The sequence below is a fragment of the Malaya genurostris genome, chromosome 3, assembly GCF_030247185.1.
Source record: "Malaya genurostris strain Urasoe2022 chromosome 3, Malgen_1.1, whole genome shotgun sequence".
NCBI lineage: Eukaryota > Metazoa > Arthropoda > Insecta > Diptera > Culicidae > Malaya > Malaya genurostris.
The window spans coordinates 224994490-225009690 of NC_080572.1; the positions used below are offsets into that span (position 1 = coordinate 224994490).

The following is a 15201-nucleotide window of genomic DNA, read 5'->3' on the forward strand; positions in this document are numbered from 1 at the left end:
GAGACATTTGTTAAATATGCGGCACATGCTAGCAATGGGCTCGTTATATCCATAATTATTTCTGACATAGAGAATCCGAAGAAAGAAATAGGATCGAAGATTACGACGTCGAATGTAATTAAAATGAAATGTAATTGTAACAAATGCAATTGCTCGGTGAAATCAATCCGCGACTGAAGTAGGTCTGTCACAAAACTAGCCTTACAAACATCGCGACTGACAAATAATAAATCGAGACCAATCGGTTTGGAGCGGTCATGGTCACTCGTAAGTTTAAAGAATATCTCGATGGAAGACGTTGGAGACCTAATCGAACAAATTTTCGTTGAATCGCTTCAATGCGTTGGATATTCAAGAGTTGAGCGAACTAAAGCGCAATACCGAGCTTACATGCAATGTACATCAGAGATTTTTTTTAGTAACCCTGAGTACGATATTTATTTATTATGTAGCATTCGTCACTTCCTTGATGCTTGGAATCTACCTAAAAAAATACCTGCGCTACCGATCCTTCTTTTGCACAGGAATCGCGTACGTACACGTTCGAGTGAAAACAAGAATGGCTTGTTCGCATTCGTTCGAAAGCATGTGTTCGTCGTATGGTCGATACGGACGTAAGCAAGCATGATGATACAAAGTCAGCGAAAAAAACAAGTCTAATAACAAATGATAGCAAAAATTTTTAATTACAACTAAAATCTGTACCAGAACTGATAGTTTAAAGTTGGATGGGCGTTGTTTTTATGCATGTGCGATGTTTAAAATAGTGATTGATTCGAACGTAAACGGGAGTACGAATTTGATATACTTTCGAACGTATCGCATACGGCCGTAAACAAGAATGAGGGTGTATATCTCCGAGACCGGAAGTATCTGCAATTTGTTCTTCGAACTCGATCAATAATCCAAAAGTAGTTCTCAAACGACCTTAAGCTTGTGATAATCGGTTTAGCCATCTCGAGAAAATTGAGCGGAGAAAAAATTTCGTTTTGTCGGTGATAAGTGACATATACCATTATATCTCCGGAATAAGATATTACAGCTGCGCGACTCGCCAAAGAACACTAGCCAGCTGGCAAGCTTCTTGGGATAGAGATGATCTGGGTCGGTGGATGCACTCAATTATTCCTAAAATATCGACAAAGGCATGGTTCAAGGGGCTGGATGTGAGTAGGGACTTCATTCGTTTGATGTCCAGACTCATGTCCAATCACTACACGTTAGATGCACATCTCCTTCGAATTGGACTTTCCGAAACTAATCATTGTGCTTGTGGCAAAGGCTATCGCGATATTGATCATGTCGTTTGGACATGCGTGGAGTATCGTGATGTCAGATCTCAACTTATAAATTCCTTGCGTACCCAAGGTAGACTATCCAATGTCCCAGTTCGAGACATTCTTGCTTGTCGTGACCTTTCTTACATGAAACTTCTTTATCATTTCATAAAGACAATTGAAGTTTCAATTTAATAATTGACCCTTTTGAGGGTTAGTTCTGACTTCTACTGCGTCCATTAGTTCATCCAATAGCAAAATTTTAATAAAAACGATGTGCTGATACAAACAAACTCAAAATAGGTTACAAAATCAACAACAAAATATATAAAAATTTCAGCTTATTTTATAATTTATAGCAGTTAATCGCTTGGTTCAAATAATGTTCCTAAGTAGATTTAATAAATAACGAAATAGCTAATATGATATTTAAAAAATAAGAGGAATATGTTTTATTAAACTAAAATCGCTGTGACTATATTAGTATTATATTAGGTTAAGAATTCTATGTAAAAGTGATGATACGGCGAAGAAAAACTTATGTAAATTGCCTTAAGAAATAAACGTATTCATGAAAAAAAAAGATATTACAGCTATTTGATCTTTGAACTAGCTTCACAGTACAGGAGCAGATTTTAAATGAGCTTGCTGGAATTTAGAGAAAATTGAGCGCAGGAAAAAGCGTTTTGTTGGTTACGTCACTTATATAAGATATATAACCGCAACTGGCAATGACCTCCCATTGATTTTTCATCTTAATTCACAACCTAAGAATAACTTTCAAACGAACCTAAGCTTGTTACATTCGGTAAAGCCATTTCGAACAAAATTAAGTGGAGAGAACAATAAGTTCCGGAAGTGACAGCCAATCGATCATGGAACTTGATTCACAACCCAAAAGTAGCTTTCCAACAAGCCTAAGCATGTTAAAATCTGTTCTCCGAGAAAATTGAGCGGAAAAAAAGCGTTTTGTCGGTTACGTCATTTATCCCAATATATCTTCGGAACTAGAAGATACAGCCTTTTGATCTTCGAAATTGATTCACAACCCAACCCTCAGCCTGCAAAGAAGCCTAAGTTTGTTAAAATCGGTTCAGTCGTCTCCAAGAAAATAGTGTGGAGCGTTGAGCGGAGTCGAATGGTATATAATACTAGGAGCCTCCGAAGCTCCGATCAAAAGTCCTCCAGTAGTTTTATTTTTTTTATAGAGAAAGCGAAAAAAATTGGCCCAATTTTGTTTTATATATACAAGCACACACAAATGTATTCCACAAGCAAACATCGTATCATTAAGTTACTGTTACTGTTTCTATTTTAATAGATCTTAACTACTGCTATCTCTACTATTGATTGATCGGTAGTCCTGAGCTGAAACGGTGGCCTTTATTACCATTCTTGCAAGCACTTCCTCTTGCAGTTCATTCACAGATGATCTCACCCATCAGGTCCCACACGAACTCACCAAATAAACTGGATGAACATTGTTTGGAAGCTATCAATGATTTGCCCACATGTTGTCTTTTTTTTCTGTCTTAGAATATTTCATCTCATTCCACAGAAAAATACAAACTGTGGTATACAAACCACCAATAAACGTCAAAGATGAACTTGATCTACCTTTCATCTATTGTCATCGTGTGAAACTCAATTGAGATACATTCACTTCACTTAATTTCCACTTGATACTGGTAATAAGTACCGGTAGTATGAAAATGAATGCAATCAACATCTTATTCAAATCGTTCCATATCTTGTTCATTAAATTTAATAATGAAGCTGAACGTTGTAACACATATTTATATTAAATTGTAACGTTAATTGATTGTATCTAATGATGTTTACAATACCATCAAGCCCACCAACCATGGGAGGGGATTGGCAGTGGATTTTATAGCCAAAGTGGTTGGAAAACTTTCTAACGAAATCGATGCTCGCAAAAAATCCATCTCGTTCTGGCAAGCAATCTAAAGTTGTGGACTGAAAAGTGACGTTATAATACCATCCAGAACCATGAATCAAAAATGGTCTCTACCCATTTTGATCGTATTCGAAAGAGATAGCCGATTGTTCTGAAATAGTAAAAGAATGATTATTTTCGTTGATTCTACAATCACTACTAAATTTCGACTATACGAGAAACGCGACGCAGTAGTTTTAAAGGATAAGTTCCGATCGATAACGAGAATATCAATTGACTTGTACTATGTAGATTGAATTGAGGATATAACTAGGAAAACGACAGTAAAGGATTCAGAGCCCGAAAAAAGAGATTGGTTTTTTTTTTTTTATTCAATAATATAATATAATATTAAGGCACACTGCTTAAGCTCTAAGATGCCAAGGGTAACAGAGATTGGTTTAGTACATATCAGTATTAACGAACAACAGATTGATGGCCGAATGAGAGCAAAAAGGCTTATGTATACCAGAATTTGGGGAAAAATTCGAGCAATCGTAGAAAGTTTGATTAAATAAATAATACATAAAATGCTGTTTACCGTAACAGGGCTTGCTTGTTCGATTGTTTAATTGGTATAAGCAATATGGAGGGGATTTTAAATATGAGCTCTTACCTTCCACATGAGATAGTATCTGTAACGAGAAAAAAATGAGAAAGATTTATTAGTATGTGACCAAATGTTACTATTATATGATTTGTGTTTCAAGTTGATTGCTTGCGATTATTTGTAAGTTGGTTTGTTAGTTCAAGCTTAGTCGCAAACCTTCCATGCCCAAAAGTTACAAATCTAGAGGGTAGGGGAGACTGGGGCAAAAATGTAAAGACGATGAATATCTATGATTTAGTAAAAGAATAAATATTATTTTTTAGAATGATATTTTAGTAGATTCGGTTCACATTTACAGTTTGCTTTAGTCATTTAATTCCACTACCAATGCCACTGTCACGTCACTACGCTATATCACTGTCACGTGACCAGCAAAGTGTAAAAGCGAATAAAAGTAGTTGAAATGGAATAAAGACATTCGATATATATCGCTCCATTCACCTCACATGTGGATGAATGATTAAGAGAGGCTTTAAATTTTCAATGTCGGTGACGGCATGCAACGTGTAAAATCGTGTAGAAATTTGAGTTTGCTCATTGCTGGTATTGGAATATTGGTTATAAAGTTTGTAGAATTAACTAATGATTGGAGTTTCGGATCGAATGGTTTACTCGTATTTTAACACAAACAGGCAAATAGAAGAATAGATCAAACTAGGAAATGTCTTATGCCTAAATGTGTTATTATGAATGTCTCTACAGTACCTACGGGATAGAGATTCGACCGAATAAAAACATGCAGCACCACCACAACACTGGAAGTAACGAACTTGATGAGACAAGTATTCCGTTTTCACATAATCTATTCGAAAAGGATAAAAGAAACTACGGAAAAATCACATATTCGAATCAACAGCATGGAAGCAAGATCGCGACGAAACTAGAATCGATGCTAAACAACAACAAAAAAAAAAAAAGAAACCGCATCTGCTATGTTGGGTGAATGTTATCACGTCACAAAAACTAAAAACCCCTTTTCGACAGTAAGCGTTACTCAGGTGTAAGTCCGCCTACTACCAAGCATTCATTGTTATGGACTATATTTCGTGACAAACGAGAAAAGTTGGTGCGCACGGTGGATTGATGTGTTCACAACCATGAGTGTAAGGGACCTCCCATAAATAGTACTCTTAGCAAACAAATACTGTCCGTTTTCCCTTACTGAGCTTACACGAGAGACTGATCCTCGCACATGATCGGGGAAACAGATTGCGACCGTTGGTAGCGAAGGACGAAATTTATGGCGCATCCTTGCGGCAACGCAAAGTCAACAGATTTCATCCGCCAAAAACGGCAGGACCGGAGTGTAGTCGTCGTTTTCGGACACTGCTGCCGGTGGTTGTCCCATCGTACGTACGGTAGATTGGTGATGAATTTTAAAACACAGAACTGACGAAAGAAAAATACCATGCGGGACGACAATTTTTGGTACGGTGCTTGTTTCGAAACACAATGCACCGTCGGTTGCAATGAGCACTTGTGTTGTTACTTTTCCTATAAGTACTGGAGATTCGACATACATTCCAGTGGAAACCTGGTTCTTGGAAGCATGATGTGCCACACTGAAAATAACGTATTCATCTAATCAAGAGATATAATTAGGATTTTTGGTGTGTAGATTTTGTAGTTCGCAGATAACCTGAAATGTCAACCCACAGGAATAAATAGCTTGCCAAACAAGATATTTTTAGTGATATTTAGTTCTAAACTCATGAACATCTAAAGTTTCATTTTCAAACGTACCGGCGTATAAAACTCTGGTTCTGAAAGATGTGAGCGATCCTCACCACTTCAATTCTAATAACAAAATTTCAACCCTTCAACTGCCATATTCACGTAGCTAAGGATTGTCATTTTATTTGATTTTTTGAGCAATCGCTCCCTGCAAAATTGAAAAAATCAGGGATAGTAGACATTGCCTGGAAGGTTTAAATTTTTTAAATTATCTGAACAATACTTAAAAATTTTGAAGCATTTTTTTCACAATACTGATTTTTTACTACTCTGAATATTTAGTAACAAATAACTTGTGAACGCGTTCAAGTGCTTCGGTTTCATTTTTTTTAAATGAGGAAAACCACAGTTTTTGTGTTTTTCTAAAACACATTTAACCATGCGTCTCCATTAAAGTTCTATTAGAAGGAAACGCATAATGCATAACTACAAGAACCAAGCACCATGTGTTTCCTTCTAATAAAACATTAATGGAAAAAACCAGGCGCGTATACAGGGAAGTGTTTTAGGGGTTCAAACCCCCCGGGAAACTAAAAAAATATTATATTATGAAAACTTGAAACTGAAAACATACGACTTTATAACCTAAAATTTTTCTAGAAATTATATATTATTATTTATATTCGTATGGAAATTGATCAACATGTTCTGATGCCTATGCTTTGAACCGCCAACCCGGGACGTTGGTAGCACGTTGACTCACTTATAAACTATTTCTTTATTGCTAAAATACGCAGAGTAGTACCAAAATGTACAAAAATATGTTTCCAAATTTTTAAGGATTTTTATTGAAAGAATTAAATCTTCAAAACAATTTGAAAAAAATTGTTATACTTCCCGACAATGTCTAACATATTCCTGATTTTTTTTTTTAATTTTTGAAAAATTTGACAAATTGTAAAAATCAATAGAATCATCTTAGCTTCGTCAATATGGCAGTTAAAAGGTTGAAATTTTGGGAAAATTGTTTCCAGTTCAAGCTCTATCAAATGTGGTATAAAAACATGAATTCCGTTTGGGGACAGGTCTCACATGCCTGCCCGGCTGGCTATATGATAGGCTATTATCATCGTATAGGAGATTTGTCTGCATACGTTTTTAAACGATGGAATTTTCGAGCACATGTGCTTGAATCATGAGCATGTTTATCGTTTTGTTTTATTCTTGTAATTGTCGAACAAATTTGATTTTTTTTTGCACAGAATACAATGATGATATTCGTGTAAAAGCGAACTATTTTTGACGAGAATTTGTTCGCTTTTTCGAAATTTTTGGAAACATATGTGTGATAAGTACGTCCCAGCAAATTCGAACTTATCAGTATACTATCAACTAACTCTGCTAAATGTGGAATTACAATTTTCTTCTTAAAAAGAAAAAAAACCTCTACCATTCCTCTGCGATCAACGCCCGAAGCAAGTGATTTATTATTAATGTTGCATCAATCAAACGATGAGAGAGAGAGTGAGAAAATTACTCTGCTTCCATCAATCTAAATGCTACAGATAAGTCGAGAATCACCATAATTTCATATATTTTAGATTTTGATTCATTCTTTCCAGTTTTCTCAAAGATGGTAAAATCGATTTCAACAAAATTAGGCTTGTATGAAAGCTACTATTGAGTCATTGGTCAAATTTGAAGATCAAAAGGGCTGTCACATCTGGTTCCGGTTCCGGAGATGTGACAGCATTTTGATCTTCAATTTGAAATCGATTTACCCATCTTTGAAAAAGATGAGCGATAATAAAATCAACGCATTTTGTCGGTTATGTCATTCATGCCACTATATCTCCGGAACCAAAAGGGACAGCCATTTGATTTTGGAGATTGAGCCATTGGTCCAACAGTAGCGAATCCATACTTGTGGATACCGATCTCATCGAGTTGAGTCGAATCGAGGTTTCCGGAGATCCGCTCAAAACTCGGAATTTCCAACAATTCTGTTACCTTTCTATAGAAAAATTATAGTTTTGTGATGCTCAATCTCAGGCAGCCGGTTACCGAGAACGAAATATGCAGTTATTTTAACTGAAAGTCAATTAGTCCTAAGCTGAGGTGGTATGACAATGATAAAATAAGATTATATTATATTTGATCATTTTCGCATTTTATTATGCTTCGTAGCGCATTTTATTATGCTCATCGTAACCGTTCCAAAACAATCTACAATCTCATTTCTGGCTGTCACATTAGATACCTAGACAGTTCAACTATTTCAACTAAAAATAGCTCAGTTCAGTTCGTGCTCGCATCTCATCCGACACAGTCGAAAATTTCTTACGGTCGAGACGACAGAAACAAAGACAATACAGTGCAGTGAACAATAGAGTTTACGAAATATGCAAATACGATTTAACAAAGCCTGAAACTTGGCCTACAAGGCTAAATTCAAGCGCTGCAAAGTTAGACCAGTAGAAACCGAAATTTAAATTTTGCTTAAGTAACGAATGCATCTAAACGTTAACGATGTAAGTGAGATTCAATTCAACAAGGCGTCTAACTGTGTGTACATTATGTTCAAACGTGAAAAAGATGCAATTGCATTTGCTTCGGTTAATTACGTTAATTACGCACAGTGTTGATCATGACAATGTTGAATATAAAATCCCTGTGTACATGGTGGACAATGCCATAGAAGTACGCGTGCATGACCTTTCCCCGCAGACCAACGATCAGTTCGTTCTGGAAAGTATGTCGCAGTTTGGTGAAATTATTTCCATAGAAAGGAAAGTATGGCGGAATTTTTCTCCTGGTATTCGGAATGGCGTCCGAGTGGTACGTATGCAACTACGTAAAGCAATTCCATCTTACATCATTTGTGATCAAAACGGGATACATCCGTGTAAAACGCTGATTACGTATGAAAATCAACTGATTACATGCCAGTTTTGTGAACCACCTGCACACTACGGCAAACCTTGCACTGAAACTGCGAAAAAGACATCTTCAAACAAAAACAAGGACAACCACTCAACAACGGAAACTAGTGAATCCCATTTCAAAAACACTTTCACCATCAAATCAACTATCAACTGCAATCAATCTACAAAGTGCATCTACAGCAACCAGCAATGAACCCAAGACTGTGATCAACAATGAAAACAAGGAACCGAAACCACTCACAACTCCAACGTTGTAGCAATGGACGATATAAGCCACGGACAAAGTGACCTCCAATCTTCGCTAGAAGGAAATGGAAGCTCTTCTCCCACTAGAAGAAGGGTGACAACGAGATCCAACAACAAAAAAATGATATTGTCTAACAAAAACATGGGTCAGTCGGCCACATAAAGCTTATATATACGCAAATTGGCCTGAATAAAAATGTTTATAAAAAGAAAACTAAGAATAGCTAAGACAACCAAGACGTGTGAATCAAGAAAATTTCAGACTCGGCCATTCGATGGATCTGAGACCTACTCAGACTATATAATTCGTTTTTCTTCCAAACAGATTCCTCGTTAGTCATGAAAACACAAAACAAAGCATTAAACCAGCATATTTAGTAAGAAGATGTGTGGGCTAGATCAATAAAATCATGCTTAATGTTCTAGTGTAACAATTTTATTGCTGATGAATTGTCATATTCGAAAAAGAGACAAAGGACGCGGACGAATTGGGCTCACCACCATCTAGAAAACTAAATTCAAAATTTAAGTTAGTAAAAGAAGCGTATGAAATTAACAAAATTACAAACAACTATGCGGAACAATTTCAGTGAATGCTCCGCCAACAAATATGGTTTCGAAGAACGAAAAATAATATGATAGAAAAAACATACTTCTTCCAGATTAGACTATTCTTAAAAGCTCAAAGGAATAGAAATGAAAACACTTTGTAGAATGAAGTAATGATTAGTGAAAAAGTGTTCTGGTAACTGAAAGTAGAAAAAGAGAAACTCCTGCAATTGTACCTTTTTACGACATAGAAGTGAGAACTCTACTTCTGGCAGAATTTTTTTCGCCGCCGGATTCCATACGACCTTTAGGGTGGTCTTGTCGGCTTTGGGGCTCTGAAGTATTATCAGTACAATTTGGCAAGGGGTCAGCCGAAATCTGTTTCGTCCGAGACGTCAGTTTAGACATTACACTTCGGTGTAATAGCAAAAAGTGTTTTACAAATAGCATAACTCTACGTCTACCTAGCGGTTTATATTGAGCCGCAAGGTCGCGCTAGTAGAGTCTAAGACGGAACGTAAAATCAATTTAATGATTTTCATTATTATTTACGTCATCTCAGAAATTCCGTCATGGTAAACTATCTCAGTTTTTCCCCGTTCAAAGATAACTCCCATTAACTAGTTTTTAACGTGGTCTGAAAGATGCATTGTCTTCCACCATTTTGCCAAAGCGGTTGCCGTCAAAGTCGTTATGCACTGTTAGTTGAATCAGGACGAGTTTTTGTTTTACTTCTAATGTTCCTCTTGCTGAATGAGAAACGGCAATAAAAAGTACGCACGGAGGACACGAGCATGAGCACATGCCACCAACTGCGCTTGCCAACCGGGAGGAGTGTTGGGTTGGTCGGTCGGTCGGTTGGGTTGGTCGGTCCGAACCAACCCCGAAGGAGGGAAGGAGAACGGTATGTGAAGTGAGTGAATAATTGCTTAAATAAAGTGTTTCCAGCTTCTCGAAGAGCTACGAAGCGTGCAGCGAGGCAGAAGCGAGTCCGTCCGGGACAGAAGTGAGATGGAAGGCAAGCAGCACAAGACAAAATGGCTTGGATTATAGGATGTGCGACCCCTCTCTCTTCTGCTGCTGGATGGACTGAAATGGGTGTGAAAAGGATTCACCGTTCGGTGCGGTACTAGGGGCGGATTGTGAAATTTGATACTTAAATCTAGTTTGAATTAATTTGCATTCATTGAGATGGCATGAATAATCCCGCATGCAGTTTAGTTAACTGCGTTTTCAACGACAGTATTTGTTTTAGCGAAATTTATGCGAATCACTTGTTTTATAATGCAGTCCTGAACCCATTCGGTTTTGCAAGCGTTTATGAATAAATTCACGGTTAAGTGATACGATGGTTGTCATAATAATTGGAGCGGGTTCATTCAGTATGGTGAGATGCATCGTGAGATGAAATGAACTTTATTGAATTTGACGACTTGGGGGAAACCGCAGTCGGACGAGCTTCTTTCTGTGATCCTTTAATGCAATCAAATTCAGTTATTCAACGATTTCGTATTAATCGACTGGCGTTGAGATGCTTGCTCGTTATAACTAATCTTCTCATGAACACCCCGGAAAAGCAAAAAAAAAACCGATCGATCCACCCATCAGCAAAAAGTGTAGCTATAAATTTTCCCACCGGATCGTAACACGATAAAACCAACCAACAGAAGAGAAATTCAATCCGACAAGAAGCATTTAGAAGAAATCACACTAATCTCTTCCCGTCTGCTTCTGGCGGTGGCGGATAAATCCAAAGCCAAATCAAAACATATAAATTAATCCTAATACTTCAACAGCGTAGCCGAAACACGTTCGCGTTCCTGTATGTGTGTGCGTGTGTGTGTGAGTAGTACTCTGCGTTGTCGTTTGCTTGCGCGCGCTTGCAGCAACTGTGGTGGGTTCGGGGCATAAGAGAAGACGTGTTCTTTGCAGGCAAGGTATAGGGCAACAAACATAATTCCACCAACGGAGCGCAGCAGCCTTTATGCCGTCGTGTACGTTCTTTCATCCATCCACAGGGGTTCGAAGAATCGGCAATAAAAAGAAAAGATGTGCTGTGCTTCGAAGGGGGGTTCCACTGTGGAAGGTACAAGTACCGTTTATCGTTCTAAAATGTGGAAACGAAAATAGTAATGTTACATAAAAACGTTAATTTAACAGCATAGATTTTCCATCGATTTTATATGTTTTTTTAACTGTTTATTTAACATAAAGCCATTGACCATCTTCAATAAGCAACTGATATCACAACACAATAAAACTTGACACGTCTTTATTGTAGTCAACATTTTGATAGTTGGAAGCCACTGACCCGGCTATAAGTACGATGTCAATCAAGGTAGCCCAAAGTCAAAACACATATCGGTTCCATATATGATTTCAGAACAAGGGTAAAAGTCCTGCACATGGACATCTGTCGTTGCGTTTCAAAACACCAGTAAATAAATTGAAAAGAAAAAGAAATCTCCGACTCCCAGCAGGTCCTCCGGAAGCCTCCGATGTGAGATTTTGTACGTTCACCCTAGGTATGTACCAACAACAGCTGCTCTCGGTTCGGCTTAGGTGAACGAGAAGCCGACGGTCCTATGGTTTCCAGCGGCTATGTGTTGGTTGCTGCTGTACACCATCAACGGCAGGATGAGCATCGTTTTGGGGCCCTCTTTTCAACGATGACGACGACGACGACTTCAAGTGTGCAGAACAAGAGAGAAACTGAAAATTCAGTCGGTGGTCGACGACGGTTCAGAACCAACCACCTTCCACAGTCAGCTTTCCGTAGTGCCTATTTCTCGTGCAACACAAACCCGACCCCCATCCCACCCCAACGAGCCGAACCGGGAGAGCTGGGCTTCTCCTCCAAACCGAGCGAACTGTTGTGATACTGCCGGGCTGGAAATGCCACTGCCATCACCACGAGGAAAGGAACGTCAGACGTCGGCATGTCGGAAACGAACCGAGATGAAGTCGTACCGAGCAAAAACGCAGCAAATGCGATATGAAAGCTGAAAACCCCGAAAGAATTTGTAATACACCGAGAAAATCATCATAATCTGCTCTCTTGGAATTTACCGCCCTTTCACCTCTCTTTTGTGCGAACCGTGGCGGGCGGGCGGCTGCCGAGAAGCACTCCAAAAGCGATACAAAACGAAGACTCACTCACGTAAACCGAGTTGTACGGTGGGATGGTGGGATATGATATAGTCTTCCTTCCTTTCGCCCCATAGAGATGAAATTGTGAACATTTGAAACTCGACCCGAGGCTGGTGCACCGATGCTTATCCAGATACTGGAAAACTTTTCCTTTAGCACTCAATATTAGTGCGTTTGTTTACAGCGATCTCGCTCTCCGTTGTACACCACACCACATTGCAATACGAAGAGTAAAGTGGATGATTTTGCAAGTTTGATATTATCCTGGATGTAGCGGGATGCACCGTGACTTCATGTCGACTTTGCACACTTCAACTAATTCGAATATTAACTGGGATGTTTGGCAAACAAGTTGTGCTAATTAAAGGAAATGTTTTTCGCTGACAGACGAAATCAGTGATGTCGGATGACTGTGATAAATTGTGTAAATTCAAATAATAGATTTTTTTGTTTCATTGAAGAAAAGCTAAAATTGTTAGGAATAACAAGCCTAGTCATATCTCCATTGATCGAAACCGCTTCTTTCATACAATAAATATAGAATGTTTACTTTGGGTAATAAATAAGGATTTTGTAACTAACTCCATTAAACCGTTCTAGAACAAGGCTACACTTAAAAATGACACCAACACACCGAACAATGGTAAATGCATAAAGAAGAGAAAAACCTCTTTTATTTTATATTTTTTTAAATATCACTAGAAGATCTTGAATAAAATAAACTCTCTTTGGATATAAACTAACATAACCTTTTCAATTTGTAAACAGTTATGTCAAGTTAATAAGATTTTTTCTTTATTTTGCATCGTCGCACTAAATGATTAAACACTCTTTACCCTATAGATCTGGATCCGGAAGTCGGATTCGGATGAAATTAAACAGCAACCTATGAGACTATACTAACTTTTATTTGAGCCTATATGTGGAAATCGATCAAATCATCTCTGAGAAAATTGAGTGAGTCTCATTTTAGACTTTTTTAACCGAAATAGTGAGTATAGCCGAAGTCGATTCGTTTAGCCTGTAACTACTATCTATAGCCTACAAATTGAATCAGTTTTAAGCCAAATCTAGAAGAATTTAACCCTTTTGTGGATCGTCGCTCCAAATCACGTTGTGAAATTCAGTAGTAGCCTGTGGGACTATGAGATTTTTTATTTCATGAGTGACATTATTTGACACACATACTCACACACATACACGCACAGGCACATACATTGCTCATCTTGATGAACTGTGTTGAATGTTATAGAACACTAGGCCCTCAGGGCCAATTTTCACTAGTCAAATTTCCAAAAGATTGCATAAACTTTCTATATGAGAAAGGCAATAAGTGTACTTTTATAGAAAAGCAACGTTATCATGATCTTGTAATAACACTAACAAGTAGGTACAAATTGAAAGAAAGAATTAGAAATTTACATTTTTTTCACCTGAAAAATATAAATTTTAATGTGGCAACCCTGCACGCTATACGAAATTGAACAAAGCACGCCGCAAACGGAGCAAAACCGCACGTACCGACGCGTACCAGCTTTGCATCGTTATTTTGAATGACGATTTAAATGTTTTGATATTCAGCGCCCTATAATTCCGGAACCGTTGCTGAGAAATCGAAGTGAGTTCCGTTTCTGGAGCTTTTCTTCACTTCGGTGCTTTCGGAAGCTAAAACCGGGGACTAGTAGTCCCAAAGTAATTTTATATATATTCACTAACTAACAAGATCTGCCAACTAAATTAATTCAGCAGCAAGTTTTATGAAAATGTGCACCTCGTTTCGCCACCGCTTGTGAAAAAATAATCATGAAATTGAAAATTTTCACTAATTGCCCTGTAATACCGGAACCGGACGTCGGATCTTTTTTTTCTATTATAGAGGCTTTAACATTAATGTCATTCTCCTCTTCGGGCCAGAAAAACTTTCTGGCCCTATGTGCGGGGTTGGGAATCGAACCCAGGCGGGCTGCGTGAAAGGCATCGACTTACCCATCACGCTATACCCGTCCCCATAAGTAGGATCTGGATTAACTTTCCGAGGACTTTTTAAAGAATTTCAAGACCTTTTACTTGCTTCTTAGTTTGTGAAAATCGATTAAGAAATTTCCGATGAAAATGGGTGCGCATTTTTTCATAAATTTGCACATATTTCCTTGTAATTCCGGAACTGGAAGTCGGATCCAAATGAAACTCTGGAATATTATTTGACGCCATAAGACCTTTCATTTGAATCTGAGTTTGTGAAAATCGGTTCAGTACTCTCTGAGAAAATTGAGTGACATTATTTGTCACATAGATACATACATACATGCATACATACACGCACAGACATTTTGTGATCTCGACGAACCCTCCGGGCCTCGGTTGTAAAGTCGGTTTTCACAGCAATTGCATAGCCATTCTATATGAGAAAGGCAAAAAACAACACAAGATTTACAACAATAACGATGAAATCAAACGGAATAAAACGCAATTAGTGAACCAACTGCTTCTCAATCTTCACTGAATAGTAATGATAATGGTTTTCCCACAAGAAAAATTGTATCAGAAGGATTCAAAAATATTCAGTTTTTTTATATTTTCAACTTTTATCACCGTGTAATTCCAGAGCTGGAAGTTGTATCCGGACGGAATTCTGGATTTTTGTAAGACATTTCATTTGAACCTAAGTTGGTGACCGTCAAAAGGTTAGATGACTAAGTGCTCACAAGTTCCTATCTCATGACTCCCCGTGTACCTATGATGACATTTGGTCAATAGAACGGCGTCGAGTGGGTGTTATCGCCTTCTGCGTTA

The 15201-nt window shown here is 37.9% G+C and overlaps 1 protein-coding gene across 8 annotated transcripts in view; it reads right to left on the reverse strand.

Annotated features, from left to right (window-relative positions):
• The window catches only part of LOC131438707 (arginine-glutamic acid dipeptide repeats protein), a 139975-nt gene that overhangs the window by 74008 nt on the left and 50766 nt on the right, over positions 1–15201 (reverse strand). For all 8 annotated transcript variants that reach the window (XM_058608904.1, XM_058608903.1, XM_058608900.1 and 5 more), the window contains exon 3: positions 3851–3869. The gene's annotated coding sequence lies outside the window, so the exon portion shown is untranslated. The remainder of the gene's footprint in view (positions 1–3850; positions 3870–15201) is intronic.